Here is a 13200-nt window from a genome sequence, read left to right as displayed (position 1 = left end):
TGGGCAAAAAAGAATTCTTGAGACGTCTTTGGTGCAAAAAGGTGGTTTTCTTATAGCACAGGGACAGGACCCTTGGAAAAAAGAGCTGCCCTAGGATTGTGAGGAGTGAGGGGGAGGTAAGGACACAGGGAAGTTTCCAAAAGGACTTTCATATGTTAAAGACAACTCACCCTGAAGGCCTAGCTATTGTCAAGCTAAGGTTGTTTCCCCTCTTACAAAGCATTAACCTTAAGACAGTGGGGATTTCCTGGAGGAATGTCCTACTCTGCCTGCCTCAAGTATCTGTCAGTGGGCTGCAGGTTTATAAGGAAATTTAATTTTATCTACATTTCTTTCTGCCTTTGTTCCCCTACATCACTGCTATTTCATAGTTTCCAGAGGGAAGGAGATAGAACATAATTGTGCTTTAGTGTAAAAGACATTTTTGTTGTTCAGATGCACTAATTTATGGAGAGAAGAAAGTGTCTTAGAGTAGATGCCAGAAGTTTTGTTTTACTTTAGTAATTTAAAGAATCTTAATCTTTTTAGTTGTGTTCTTTTCCTGCTGGAAGATGAACCAAGTATTTCTAGTCTTACTAATAGAGGATGTTGTAGGGACATACTGAAATGATAATCCTTTTGGAAAGTAATAATAGTGGTAAGCATTTATTAGAAATATTTTGTGCTTTTCGAGTTTGTAAATTGGGAATACATTATTTGACATCAAAATAAGTGGCTTGCTTATTAAATTGATGTCTCCACCCTTTGAATTTCAAGATGATAATGAGAAGCTAAAATAATTTAAAAAACAAAAATGGAATACAAATGAATCTACCTTTATACATGGTGGACATTATCAGAAACATCAGGTTTAATTGTTCTCAGTGTTTAATTGAGCTGTCTTATATCAGAAATAAAGGCAAAAAAGAGGGACTGTCCACATATTATTGTGAAGCTTTTTTCTTTCTTTTTAGTTTTTTTCTTATAAAGCGTATTTCGTTTAATCTATCAGGGTATCAGGAAAATAAATTAACATACATGGTTTATAAAAATGACAGTCTTTTCTTACACATTACCACATTTCAGAAATTAGAAGATCAATTCCAAAGTAAACAAATTTGTCTCCTGGAATGGCAGTGTTTAACTGATAGTTTTGTGAGATTCTTTTTTTCCTCTTTATTTTAGACTTTTTTTTTTAATTCTCCGAAGACCCATTCTGGTATTAAAACTTGTTTCCTGTCCAACTCCAATTCCTCCATTTCCTTGCCTAATGGGATTTTTTTTTTAACCGTGGCCAACTCTGAGTATTAGTCAATAGGGGAAATAGTCTTAGGTCTTTCCTATTCTTTATGTTACATATTTCAGATATCATTTATGGGTTTCTTGTCTTCTTGCTCTCAGTCAGCCATATTGATCTTTCTTGGGTGGTAATAGAATCCAGATCTAATTCATTATGCTTCTTCACCAAAATGTATCTACTGTGTTTCCTGCTTAGTAATCTTCTATTCAACTAGGGAATTGTGTTAATAGCTGTTAATGGGTTACCACTTCCCCCCACCCTCTTAGTTAAACAAACCAACTTGGAAATGCCTGAAGAAGTATTTTGGCCTTGCTCTGCCCCTTAAATTGTACCATGAGTGCCAGTGGCTTCTGTGAATGCCTGCTGTACTTAGAGGTGGGGGTTCACTTTGGCCTTACCCTGATTTTGCTGCTTGGAGCAATTAGTTGTCTCACATTAGGTCTTCAGCTCAATACTCAGGGCCAGGGTCCCAGGGAGTGCATTGGGTCCCACAACTGCTCTAATATTTTTCTCCTGCTACCCTGAAAGTGTTTTTTGTTTTTTGTTTTTTGTTTTTTGTTTTTTTGTTTGTTTGTTTTTAAAAACAAGGGCCTGCATTTCCCTTGTAAGCTAGGCCCTGGAAATTATGTAGCCATACCTACATAATTTTGCATAAACTTGCATAAACTTTGATTATTTGTGGGCTTTCTCTCCTTTTGTTTCCAGTTTTCCCTGTGGGCTTCCTGTACTGCCTGATAACTCACCAGCTTCTGCTCACCCTACTTTGCCCCCACCCCATCCCCCTCATGTTTTTAACTTTTTTTCTTAACTTCTCTCTTTTTAAAAGTGTATTCTTTTTTATTTTTATTTTATTTATTTATTTATTTATTTATTTATTTATTTATTTATAATTATTATTTATTTTTAAATTTACATCCAAATTAGCATATACTGCAACAATGATTTCAGGAGTAGATTCCTTTAGTGCCCCTTACCCATTTAGCCCATCCCCCTCCCATAAACCCCTCCAGTAACCCTTTATTTGTTCTCCATATTTAAGAGTCTCTTATGTTTTGCCCCCTCCCTGTTTTTATATTATTTTTGCTTCCCTGCCCTTATTTCATCTGTTTTGTATCTTAAAGTCCTCATATGAGTGAAGTCATATGATATTTGTCTTTCTCTAATTTCGCTTAGCATAATACCCTCCAGTTCCATCCACATAGTTGCAAATGGCAAGATTTCATTCTTTTTGATTGCTGAGTAATACTCCATTGTATATATATATATATATATATATATATATATACCACCTCTTTTTTATCCATTCATCCATCAATGGACATTTGGGCTCTTTCCATACTTTGGCTATCTATCGTTGATAGTGCTGCTATAAACATGGGGGTGCCTGTGCCTCTTTGAAACAGCATACCTGTATCCCTTGGATAAATACCTAGTGGTGCAATTGCTGGGTGGTAGGGTAGTTCTATTTTTAGTTTTTTGAGGAACCTCTATACTGTTTTCCAGAGTGGCTGCACCAGTTTGCATTCCCACTGCATTCCCATTGCAGTGCAAAAGAGATTCTCTTTCTCTGCATCCTTGCCAACATCTGTTGTCGTCTGAGTTGTTCATGTTAGCCATTTTGACAGGTGTGAGGTGTTATCTTATTGTCGTTTTGATTTGTATTTCCCTGATGATGGGTGATGTTGAGCATCTTTTCATGTGTCTGTTAGCCACCTGGATGTCATCTTTGGAAAAGTGTTCATTCATGTCTTTTGCCCATTTCTTCAGTGGATTATTTGTTTTTTGGGTGGTGAGTTTGAGAAGTTCTTTATAGATTTTGGATACTAACCCTTTATCTGATATGTCGTTTGCAAATATCTTCTCCCATTCCGTCGGTTGCCTTTTAGTTTTGCTGATTGTTTTCCTTTGCTGTGCAGCAGCTTTTTATTTTGATGAGGTTCCAATAGTTCATTTTTGCTTTTGTTTCCCTTGCCTCCAGAGAGGTGTTGAGTAAGAAGTTGCTGTGGCCAAGATCAAAGAGATTTTTGCCTGCTTTCACCTTGAGGATTTTGATGGTTTCCTGTCTTACATTGAGGTCTTTCATCCATTTTGAGTTTATTTTTGTGTATGGTGTAAGAAAGTGGTCCAGATTCATTCTTCTGCATGTCGCTGCTCAGTTTTCCCAGCACCACTTGCTGAAGAGACTGTCTTTATTCCACTGAATATTCTTTCCTGCTTTGTCAAAGATTCGTTGGCCATACGTTTGTGGGTCCATTTCTGGATTCTCTATTCTGTTCCGTTGATCTGAGTGTCTGTTTTTGTGCCATTACCATACTGTCTTAATAGTTACAGCTTTGTGATACAGCTTGCAGTCCGGGATTGTGATGCCTCCAGCTTCGGTTTTATTTTTCAAGATTGCTTTGGCTATTCGGGGTCTTTTCTGGTTCCATACAAATTTTAGGATTGTTTGTTCTAGCTCTGTGATGAATGCTGGTGTTATTTTGATAGGGATTGCTTTCCTAACTTCTCTTCATCTTTACTAACCCTGAAGTACTCTTGTATTCACAGGGTTTGGCTCTTATAATTACTTGATCAACCAGTTACAGTACTGTCTGGAACTTTGACAAAAACCTTTATAAATATTCTGTTGAGGAGCCCCTGTAATAATTGTTTCTCCAGCTTCTGCTTGTGGTTTCTGTACTTCAAAAAAGATAGGCAATATGTGCTTGTTTCTAGTTGGTTGTGTTGTGTGTTTAATTGAGGTGTAACTGCATTCACGTTGAGTTGTCTCAGAGATGGGTGAGTTATTGATGACCTCGGGTCCATCACAGGTTATGGGTAGAAACTTAGCTGTAACAGTATCCTGGTTTGCTATTTTGCAGATAGAGTAAAGTGGGTAAAGTATACGATCTACCCTCTAGATAATAGAATAGCATTAAAGCTTTTTTTCTTCCTTGAATGATTTACCATAAAATACAGTTTCAGATATAAATGCCAGGAAACTAGAATCAATTCTGGTAGGGTAGATAGAAAATAAATGAGTTAAACTATGGGATAATGTTAGCAGTACATTATTCTGGGAAGAAAATGGCAGGACACAGAAGGGGCTCTGGGTTGACTGGGAAGGGATGAGTAGGAAGGGCTGTTTGATTTTAGACACATTGATTGGATAGGGTGGCCTTCCTGAGGAGTTAGCATTTGAGCAGATACCTTACTGAGATGAAGTGGGATGACTGTGACAATTACCGAGGAAGAGCCGCCCCAGAAGAGGCAATACACATTCAAGTTTCTTCAGGAAATTCAGTCCCTTTGAAAATGTAAAATACAGAGGATGTATATTTTTTGATGGTAAAGTATCTTAAACTCTGGCACACTTGAATTTTTAATTGACGTGTGTATCAGCCAATGAGTATTTCTGTTCTTAGGTCCAGTTTGAGGTTGGTGATGGCATTGAAGAAACTTCAGGCTTTACAATGTAGCAGATGGTCCTAAAGGTGGGGCATATCTTCATGCAGTTTTATCTACTTTAGTTGACTGTCCAATATGAAGTAGAAAAGCAGATTCGAGTATTTGTTTTAAAATAGAATTCCCTAATTAAATAGATCTTTATTTGGGGGTGCCTGGGTGGGTCAGTCAGATGAGTGTCTGATTTCTGCTCAGGTCATGATCATGCCGTTCCCGAGTTCGAGCCCCGCTTTGGGCTCTGTGTTGACAGCTCAGAGCCGGAACCTGCTTGGGATTCTGTGTCTCCCTCTCACTCTGCCCTTCCCCTGCTGGTGCTCTGTCTCTGTCTGTCTCAAAACTAAATAAAACGTTAAAAAGAAAACAAATCTTTTTTGTAAAATATACTGAATAGGACTTTTCCAATTTAACTTTACAAGAGCATAAGTTCTGCAGTCATAAGTTCAGGAACTGAAAGCAAATTGTCATGAAAAATATTGTATTTTTATTTATATGTGGGGCATGTACTTTTAGTCATTTAAATTTTAGAGCGTTAGTGAATTTGTTTATTCTGTTACTAAACAGTAAATATAATTGGGTGTTTATTTTTCCTTCCTTAGTTTTTCCCTAGGAAAACATTGCCAACACTACAACTTTTCGGCATTACCCCAAGAGGCTGTTTGCTTATTTGAGAGAACTGTAGTAGATTGCTTGCTGCCTTATGGAATGTTTCCAGAAATTTTTCCAAAAGCTGTTATTTTAACTTTGAGTTTTTACTGGTAGATTTTGTTACGGCCTTTTTGTGATTTAAAAGTAGTTTGTGTTTTTCTGACTTTGGTAAGAACAACAAGAAATCTATTATTTAATAACTAGCTGGTATCTGTCAAGGCTACAGGTTAAGATACAGCTGTCTCAAGGTTAGTTTTTCTTTGGGAGCCCCAAGTAGCATTCCACTGTATTTTCATTTAGGTCTTTTAATTCCTGTACTGTTAATATTTTTAGCATTGAGTGAGCTATAAATCTAATATTGTGTAACATAGTCTGCTTAAACCAGCCTGATTAGAAGAAAACATTTATTCAGAAATATGGAGGGGCACCTGGGTGGCTCAGTCCGACTTCGGTTTAGGTCATGATCTTGCAGTTCATGGGTTCAAGCCCCATGTCGGGCTTGTGCTGACAGTTTAAAGCCTGGAACCTGCTTTGGATTCTGGGTCTCCCTCTCTCTCTCTGCCCCTTCCCCACTCATACTCTGTCTCTATCTCTCAAAAATGAATAAACATTAAAAAATTAAAAAAAAAAAAAGAAATACGTAAAGAATGGTGATAGATTATTAGGGATCTTGAAATACTTGCTAACAGATTGGGACTCCAGCCAGTCACTTGTGTTTGAAAAAGTTTTGTAACATGTAAAATTTGTATCCTCCAAATTTTTATCAAGTTTCAGTTGTCTTAAAAATAATTGTGTATCATCCTTGTACACTATTAGTGGGAATGTGCTATGGAAAACAGTTTAGAGGTCCCTCAAAAACTGAAAAGTAGATGAGCCATTAGTTCTCCTTCTGAGTATATACTCAGAAGAATTGAAAGCAAGCGTCTTGAGAGTATTTGTACACTCAATGTTCATAGCAGTGTTATTCACAATAGTCAAAAGGTGGAAGCAACCCAAGCGTTCATTGATTGATAAGTAGATAAAACATGGTCTGTACATACAAATGAGTATTATTCGGCTAATTTAAAAGGAAAGGTGCAGGGGCGCCTGGATGGCTTCGTCGGTTAAGTGTTCAACTCTTGATTTTAGCTCAGGTCATGATCTCGCCTTTCATGGGATGGAACCCTGCATTGGGCTCTGTGCTGACATCATGGAGCCTGCTTGGGATTCTGTCTGCTCTCCACCCCCCACCCCCACTGCCAGCTTACTTTCTCCCTCTCAAAATGAATAAATAAACTTAAAAAAAGAAAGCACGCATTAACAAAACAAACAGATAACTGGAGGACATTATGTCAAGTGAAAGAAACTGGATACAAAAGGATGCTTACTGTAGGATTCTTGTGTGAGGAGGGTCCTAGAGTAGTCTCATTCATAGAGACTGAAGGTAGAAGGTGGCTGTTGGGGACGATGGGGAGAAGCAATGGGTAGTTACTGTTGAATGGCTGCAGAGTTTCAGTTTTGCAAGATGAGACGAATTCTGGAAATGGGTGGTGGTAGTGGCGACACCACAACGTGAATATATTTATTACCACCAAACTGCACGATTTAAAAATGGTCAAACAAACAAACAAACAAACCAAAAAACAACTTAGTTGTAAATTTTACCTCCAGGGCCAAAAAAGGAAACTAACAATCCTCATTAGCTGGGGAGTGAGGAGTGGGCAGAGACACTGGGGAAACAGAAAGGGCAGGATGTTGATCAGCTTAGTTGTGAAACAGAGTTGAGGGTACTTGAGGGTTCATTGCACTCGTCTGTTTACTTTTGTATACGTTTGAAAGTTTCCATAATACAAAATATTTTTAAATGATGATTTGTCATTCAATTTAGAAGACTGAAGTTATTCCCCCAGGGGGTCATAGTGGCTGCAGTGGCTCTCCACGACTAAGGAGCGTTTCCAGTGTAGAGGGGCTGTGGCTGGTGAGGAAGGGAACAAATTGTGAAGGATGCTGTTAGCTCTTAACAGAAAGGACGCTGGAAGGGGTGGCACTTCGTGTAGGCAGTTAAAGTCTGTGAGTCCTTCCCAGTTGCCTTCCTTTTATTAGATTAGTACAGCTACTGCCTGAGACCAGGAAGATGCCAACAGTTTTTACTGTCCCTCAGTGTTCTTCATTCCTACGGCCTTTTTCTTCTCAGGAGCCCAGGCTGTTATGGAACCTGGTCTGGATCCCCAGGCGGAAGACCCAAGCGGCACTCGGGGATCTTGGAAGGCAGGGGTTTATTTCAAACCCGCGGGCTCAGAGGAGATCCCATTCCAGAGGTTTGATCCCCGAGCGTAAGCAAAGAGAACGATTTATAGTCTGTTACTTCCGCATTCCTCATTAATAGTAATTTGGTGCGCGTGCCAAGCGGAGTGGGAAGAAGAACCTGGAAGGGGAGTCTTGGGTCAGGGACTGGAATGCCCCTGTCAGTCCTGTCGGCCGTCTTACAACAACAGATTTTTCCTATCAAGAGGGGGCTGTACTTGTTGTCTGTGTTGTCGGGAACTACCACAAAATGACATGGTCATTTCACACTGTAAAGTTCCCATTTAGACCATCGTGGGCTGTACTTCATAGAGCCTGAATTTGTGACAGATGTTTCTACTTTAGGGCAGCATGGGTCTGTTTTGCCGCACTGGCACTGTTTTCTGCTCCAGTACTAAATACGGACTCTTCTTCCTGTCCCGGTCACATTGTGCCACCCGGTTGTTGGATGTTTAGTTATTAGTCTGATCATATCTTTTGGACAACGCTATCTGTCTGTTAGCGCGGCTGAAGCTTCGAAGGCCTGTAAACATCCTGTCTACTGCTGTGAAAACTAGACTTCGGACCCATATCCATGTTAAACTTCAAAATGTGCAAAATCTGGTCTTTTTAACCCATTTAAAACCAAGTGTGAAGCAGATGAGAATTTTTTTTAAACCAATAACATTTAATCTTTCTAGAGTTATCACTCTTGGTTATAAAGACACATAATATGGGGGACTTAGTATGAGAACCATGAAAGTACATTTTTATTTGTTTTGTATAGAAAATATCTAATTAAGTGTAATTATATGATGGCCTGATTCTGGGCACAATTCAGATCATTCTGCAGACACAAAAAGATCTGCTTTGAAAGAGCTGAAATATCTGCAACTCATGGTAGAGGAAGTGTATTCCTATTTAAAATAAACAAATCCTACATTTCTTTCTAAGTCTGTACCAATAGATCCGTGGGATGTGGGCAGAGCCGTTAAATGTTGAACCCAGCAAATTTGACATCTTGCCCTACCTACCAGAATAAGGTGAAAATACTCGGTGCTTATCTTCATTTAGAACAGAAGTATGGTAATTTCCTGCTAAAATCTATAAGTGTGGTGGCCCTTGACTTTCAGCGTTTATTAAAATTATCAAAAATGGAAGAAATAGCATATTCTACAGTTTCTAAATGATAGATTGCCCCTATGTAAAGCGTACCTACAATAACTTGCAGAACGTGATGGCTAGTTTAATGTGAGAGGTCGTTGGCTTGTATTGTCTGTAACAGAAGAACAGAGGAGTCCTGCTTTTCAGTTGAATGTACATTTTAAATGCTGGGAGCCGGTTGTCTAGTTTTTATAGGTATACTAGGGAGGAACGAGGCCACTGCCATACTTACACCTGGTGGTGAGCACAGAGAACGGCCGGGCCATCTCAGCATTGTGTTTGTGGACTAATAAAGTTATAATTGGGCATTTGTTTAAAGAAATTTCTGGAGTTCATAAATATTTCATCCCCACAAGAGAAAATCAGGCAAGTTCATAAGTTGAATTAAAGCAATTTCAAATAGACATCTAATAGAGAATCTTATTAAATATGATTGCATTTTGTACTGTTGTGATTAATTTTTCATCAGTCTGTTTTCTTCCAAGACTGATTTGTCTCTGTGCAAACTTTGAATACCTAGTACGTATAGAGTGTTAAGCTAAATACTGAGAGACGTAGAAGACAGGAAAATCGGTGACACCTTATGTTTTCAAGCTCAGGGTGGAAGCCATTTCAGAAGCTGAACGTAGGCATTCCTTGTCTTATTGTGCTTTTACTTTATTGTACTTCACAGGTACTGCTTTTTTTTTTTTTTTTTTTTTTAAACTCATTGAAGGTTTGTGGCAGCCCAACGTCAAGCAAGTCTTTCAGTGCCATTTTTCCAGCAGCATTTGCTCACTTCGTGTCTCTGTTAACATTCTGGTAATCCTCACAATATTTCAAGCTTTTTCATTGTTATTATATTTGTTATGGTGATCTGTGATCAGTGATTAGGACTCTCTGAAAGCTCAAATGATGGTTAGAATTTTTTTTAGCAATAATGTGCTTTTAAATTAAAGTATGATTACGTACATGGCCTTTTTAGACATAATGCTATTGCACACTTAATAGACTACAGTGTAGTGTAAACATAACTTTTATATGCATGGAAACCGAAAATCATTTGACTTTGCTTCATTGCGCTAGTCTGGAACCAAACCTGCAGTGTCTCTGGGGTATGCTTGTAGTCAGTTCCTGAGAACTGAGAAGACCCTGTGTGTTAGAAGTGTATGGCTGGCTGTTAAGAGAATAGGTATGAGTAGTAATCGTGCTGCAAAGAGCTAGATGGTTAAGGGTGATAAATGCAGTCCCCATTGCACTTAGATTAAAGCCCCAAATCCTCATCGTGCCATTTGAGACTGGTTAGTCTGGCTCATACCTGTTTGTTCTTCTTCCGTGTGCTCGGTCCTCATTGTCCTTCTTTCTGATCCTCCCAAGTCACCATATTCTTTCCTGTCCAAGGACTTTCACATAGTTAGTTCCCTCTATGTGGAATGCTACCTCTCTTATTCTTTGCCTAGCCATTTCCTGTTCAGCTTTTAGATCTCAGCTTAAATGCTGTTTCCAACAAGAGACCTCACCAGCACTGCTGTATGGTAAGACCACAGAGCTCTGTATGCCAGAACACCTAGCCCAGGAAGAGAAGAGCACCTGCTGAGGTTGCGCAGTGGCAGCCCAATCTAAACCCCCTGTTGATGCTCTGTCATATGTCATAGCCTTGGGTGTTACTCCTTCACAGCAGTTAACATCTTGAACCCATAGATATCTATTCTCTGTGTAATGGAACTAACTTACTGGAATTCGTTGATCTTATTAGTGGTTTTTTATTTTTTTATTTTTTTATTTTTGAGAGAGACTAAGCATGAGCAGGGGAGGGGCAGAGAGAGAGGGAGACACAGAATCTGAAGCAGGCTCCAGGCTCTGAGCTGTCAGCACAGAGCCTGATGCAGGGCTCGAATTCACGAACTGTGAGATCATGACCAGAGCCGAAGTCAGATGCTTAACCGACTGAGCCACCCAGGTGTCCCCATTGATTGTATTAAATGGGAGACCTCAGAGTGACATTCCTGATGTGACAAGTGGAGTTTCATGATTAGTATAACTTCAGATGGAGTATAATATTACTTGCCTCAATAAGCTGTAAATCATGTCTTCTGAGTCATAAAAAAATCTCATGACTTCATCATGAAAGGCCTTGATCAAAGTGGCAGTAGTGAAAGTTGTAGAATTCAAGAAATAATGGTTACATCCTCTGGGCTAGGTGGATTGGTTCAGGGAAATGATAGGACTGTAACTTGTAGAACAAAATGGACTATGACTGATGCAAAAAGGAATGAAAGCTACTTAAAGGAAAGATCCAAGTTTTGGAGAGGCCAGTGAAGCCTCTGGTTGCTTTTTGTTTTTGCCAAAGAATGGTAGCAAACCTGAGTTGAGAGGAGCTGTGAGCTAAATGATAGGTTTTCTTGATGGGTGCGGGACAAATTTGGGACTTACAAATAAGTGAGTGTTCGAGGCATAGAGTAGGAAAAGTGTGTCTATCAATTAGTTATGTTTTCTCTGGAATTTACTGAAAATGAAAGGGGTAGGGAATCTGTGATGCATGTGGGAAAGGAAGAAGTAGGAACTGCTTCCAAATAAGGCCAGCATTCAGTTTTCCTTGGTTAAAATTTGAGTGCATCAAAATACAAAACGGTTAGAATCATTTTATGAACTTTCAAAAGCTTTGTTGATTAAAAAAAATACATTTTCACTTAGTGCAAACCATATTCTAAAACCTAGGTATAACTCAAAACAGTTCTTTTCTTTAAATATTTACGTGGAAATGGCAAGTTATTACTTTAAAGAATGTTTCAGAAACCTATAAACTTCAGAGTCAAGCCATTTAATTTTGTAACTTTTGTCTAGATACTAAATGTACTTGGACTTCACATGAAAAACTGCAGAAGCTAAGCTAATTCAGAAATCTTTTTACTACTCTTTATTTAAGGTGAACATTGAGCTTAAATTGATTGATTTTGATGTGTTTTGGTAATGTACCGTGTTCCGCAAAATTAAAGACTTTCATTAGTATACATAGATCCAGCAGAAAAATGCAAAGCATTAAGCAGTAATGTTAGTATAGACTCTAGTGATGATGTATTAATTCTATTTAACAAAAGTATATGCATGGTGTAAAAAAAATCTCATAAGCAATTTGTCTTCATTATGTTATAGTTAAGGCCAGTTCTTAAAGTGTAACTTTGGCAACAGAATTTCTGCATTTTTAAAATATGGCTTCTGTTGAATGAAGTATTCCCCTATTAAGTGACTGTTGAAGGTGCTTGGCAGATTTCACCTTACCAAATAATACAAGACATTTATATTGAGGATTGAAACTACCATGCTCTACAAATGAAGGAGAATTAATTTTCAGGATTAATGAGGATTTTGAAAATATAAGCTTCGCATTGCAGAGACCAAATACTGACTGGACGTCACTTACAGCATAAGATTTAGGCTTCTCAGTGGATTTTGTTTTAAACCCTGTAGTGTCATTCTCTTGTCATATATACTGCCCTCCTCCCTCTCGTGGAAACATAGCAATCCTTATTTTCTGTCTCCTTCGCAATATAGAGCCCAGACTTGAGACAAAAACTTAGGAGATAGAAAGCCAGGATGCCACTTGCTGAGGTCTGGAACCCGGCTTTCCTATTCAGCATTTGGTTTCCAGCACTTAGAAACATTCAATATTTGTGGAGTGAGTGAATGCCTTATTTTGATTGTAGAAACAAGTTAATTTTCATGTACCACCATTGTTGCTGTTGGAATTCAGAGTTTCTAAATACAGAAAAATAATATTTCTAGGGCCAGCCCATTGTTCTGTTTCAGCATTATGCTTTCTTTGCTCGCCTTGGTTTATTTGCATAAAAAGAGCTGAGTTGCTATCTAATGTCATTAGATTCATTAATGGTCCTGTTGTATTTAACTTTGTGAAAAAAGGAGGGGGGGGATGTTTCAGAATCTCAGGAGATGAGTGTAATACTACTGTAGCTTTGTGGAACCACCTTTGGTATTAAATTGTCATTGTTACTATCAGAGCCAGCAGCTGACGGGCAAGAAGAGTACTCTTTCCTTCTAAATAGGATTGTGATGCTCTGCATAGAAATGTGTATGTTTTCATTTTTCTGTGATAAAAATGGCTTCTGATATTTTCTATTTTAGTGTCATGTTAGAGATTTCATTCCATGCTCATTTGTTCATTCACATGTATTTTTATTTTTAGCTCTAAGCGAAAGACATGAGGCCTAAGACTGAAATGAGGTTGTTTTGAGGCCATCTGATTTCTGACTAGAAGGTGTGCGATCGCCTCGTCCTGAAACCACTTCAAACAGAATGGTAATGGCAAAACCTAAGAGAAAGAGAGGCCTTCATGTTTTTCCATGTCTGTTCTCTTATCCCAATTCCTTCCTCTTTAAGATTAAAACAAATTTTTTAAGTTACGAACAAAA

At 38.4% G+C, this 13200-nt stretch overlaps 1 protein-coding gene and 1 long non-coding RNA gene across 5 annotated transcripts in view; both read left to right on the top strand.

Moving 5' to 3' along the window:
* XKR6 (XK related 6) overlaps positions 1-13200 on the top strand; it is a 322730-nt gene that overhangs the window by 75304 nt on the left and 234226 nt on the right. The gene's annotated exons all lie outside the window — the stretch shown is intronic.
* LOC123384866 overlaps positions 1-13200 on the top strand; it is an 85800-nt gene that overhangs the window by 65833 nt on the left and 6767 nt on the right. For 3 of the 4 annotated variants that reach the window (XR_006596564.1, XR_006596562.1, XR_006596563.1), the window contains one exon: positions 12975-13087. This is a non-coding gene — a long non-coding RNA (uncharacterized LOC123384866). Of the gene's footprint in view, positions 1-6557; positions 7666-12974; positions 13088-13200 lie in introns of those variants that run through there. The other variant, XR_006596565.1, reaches the window with a different exon arrangement.

The sequence above is a fragment of the Felis catus genome, chromosome B1, assembly GCF_018350175.1.
Source record: "Felis catus isolate Fca126 chromosome B1, F.catus_Fca126_mat1.0, whole genome shotgun sequence".
NCBI lineage: Eukaryota > Metazoa > Chordata > Mammalia > Carnivora > Felidae > Felis > Felis catus.
Note: the sequence above shows the minus strand (reverse complement) of the source record. Positions and strands in the feature narration are given on the sequence as shown.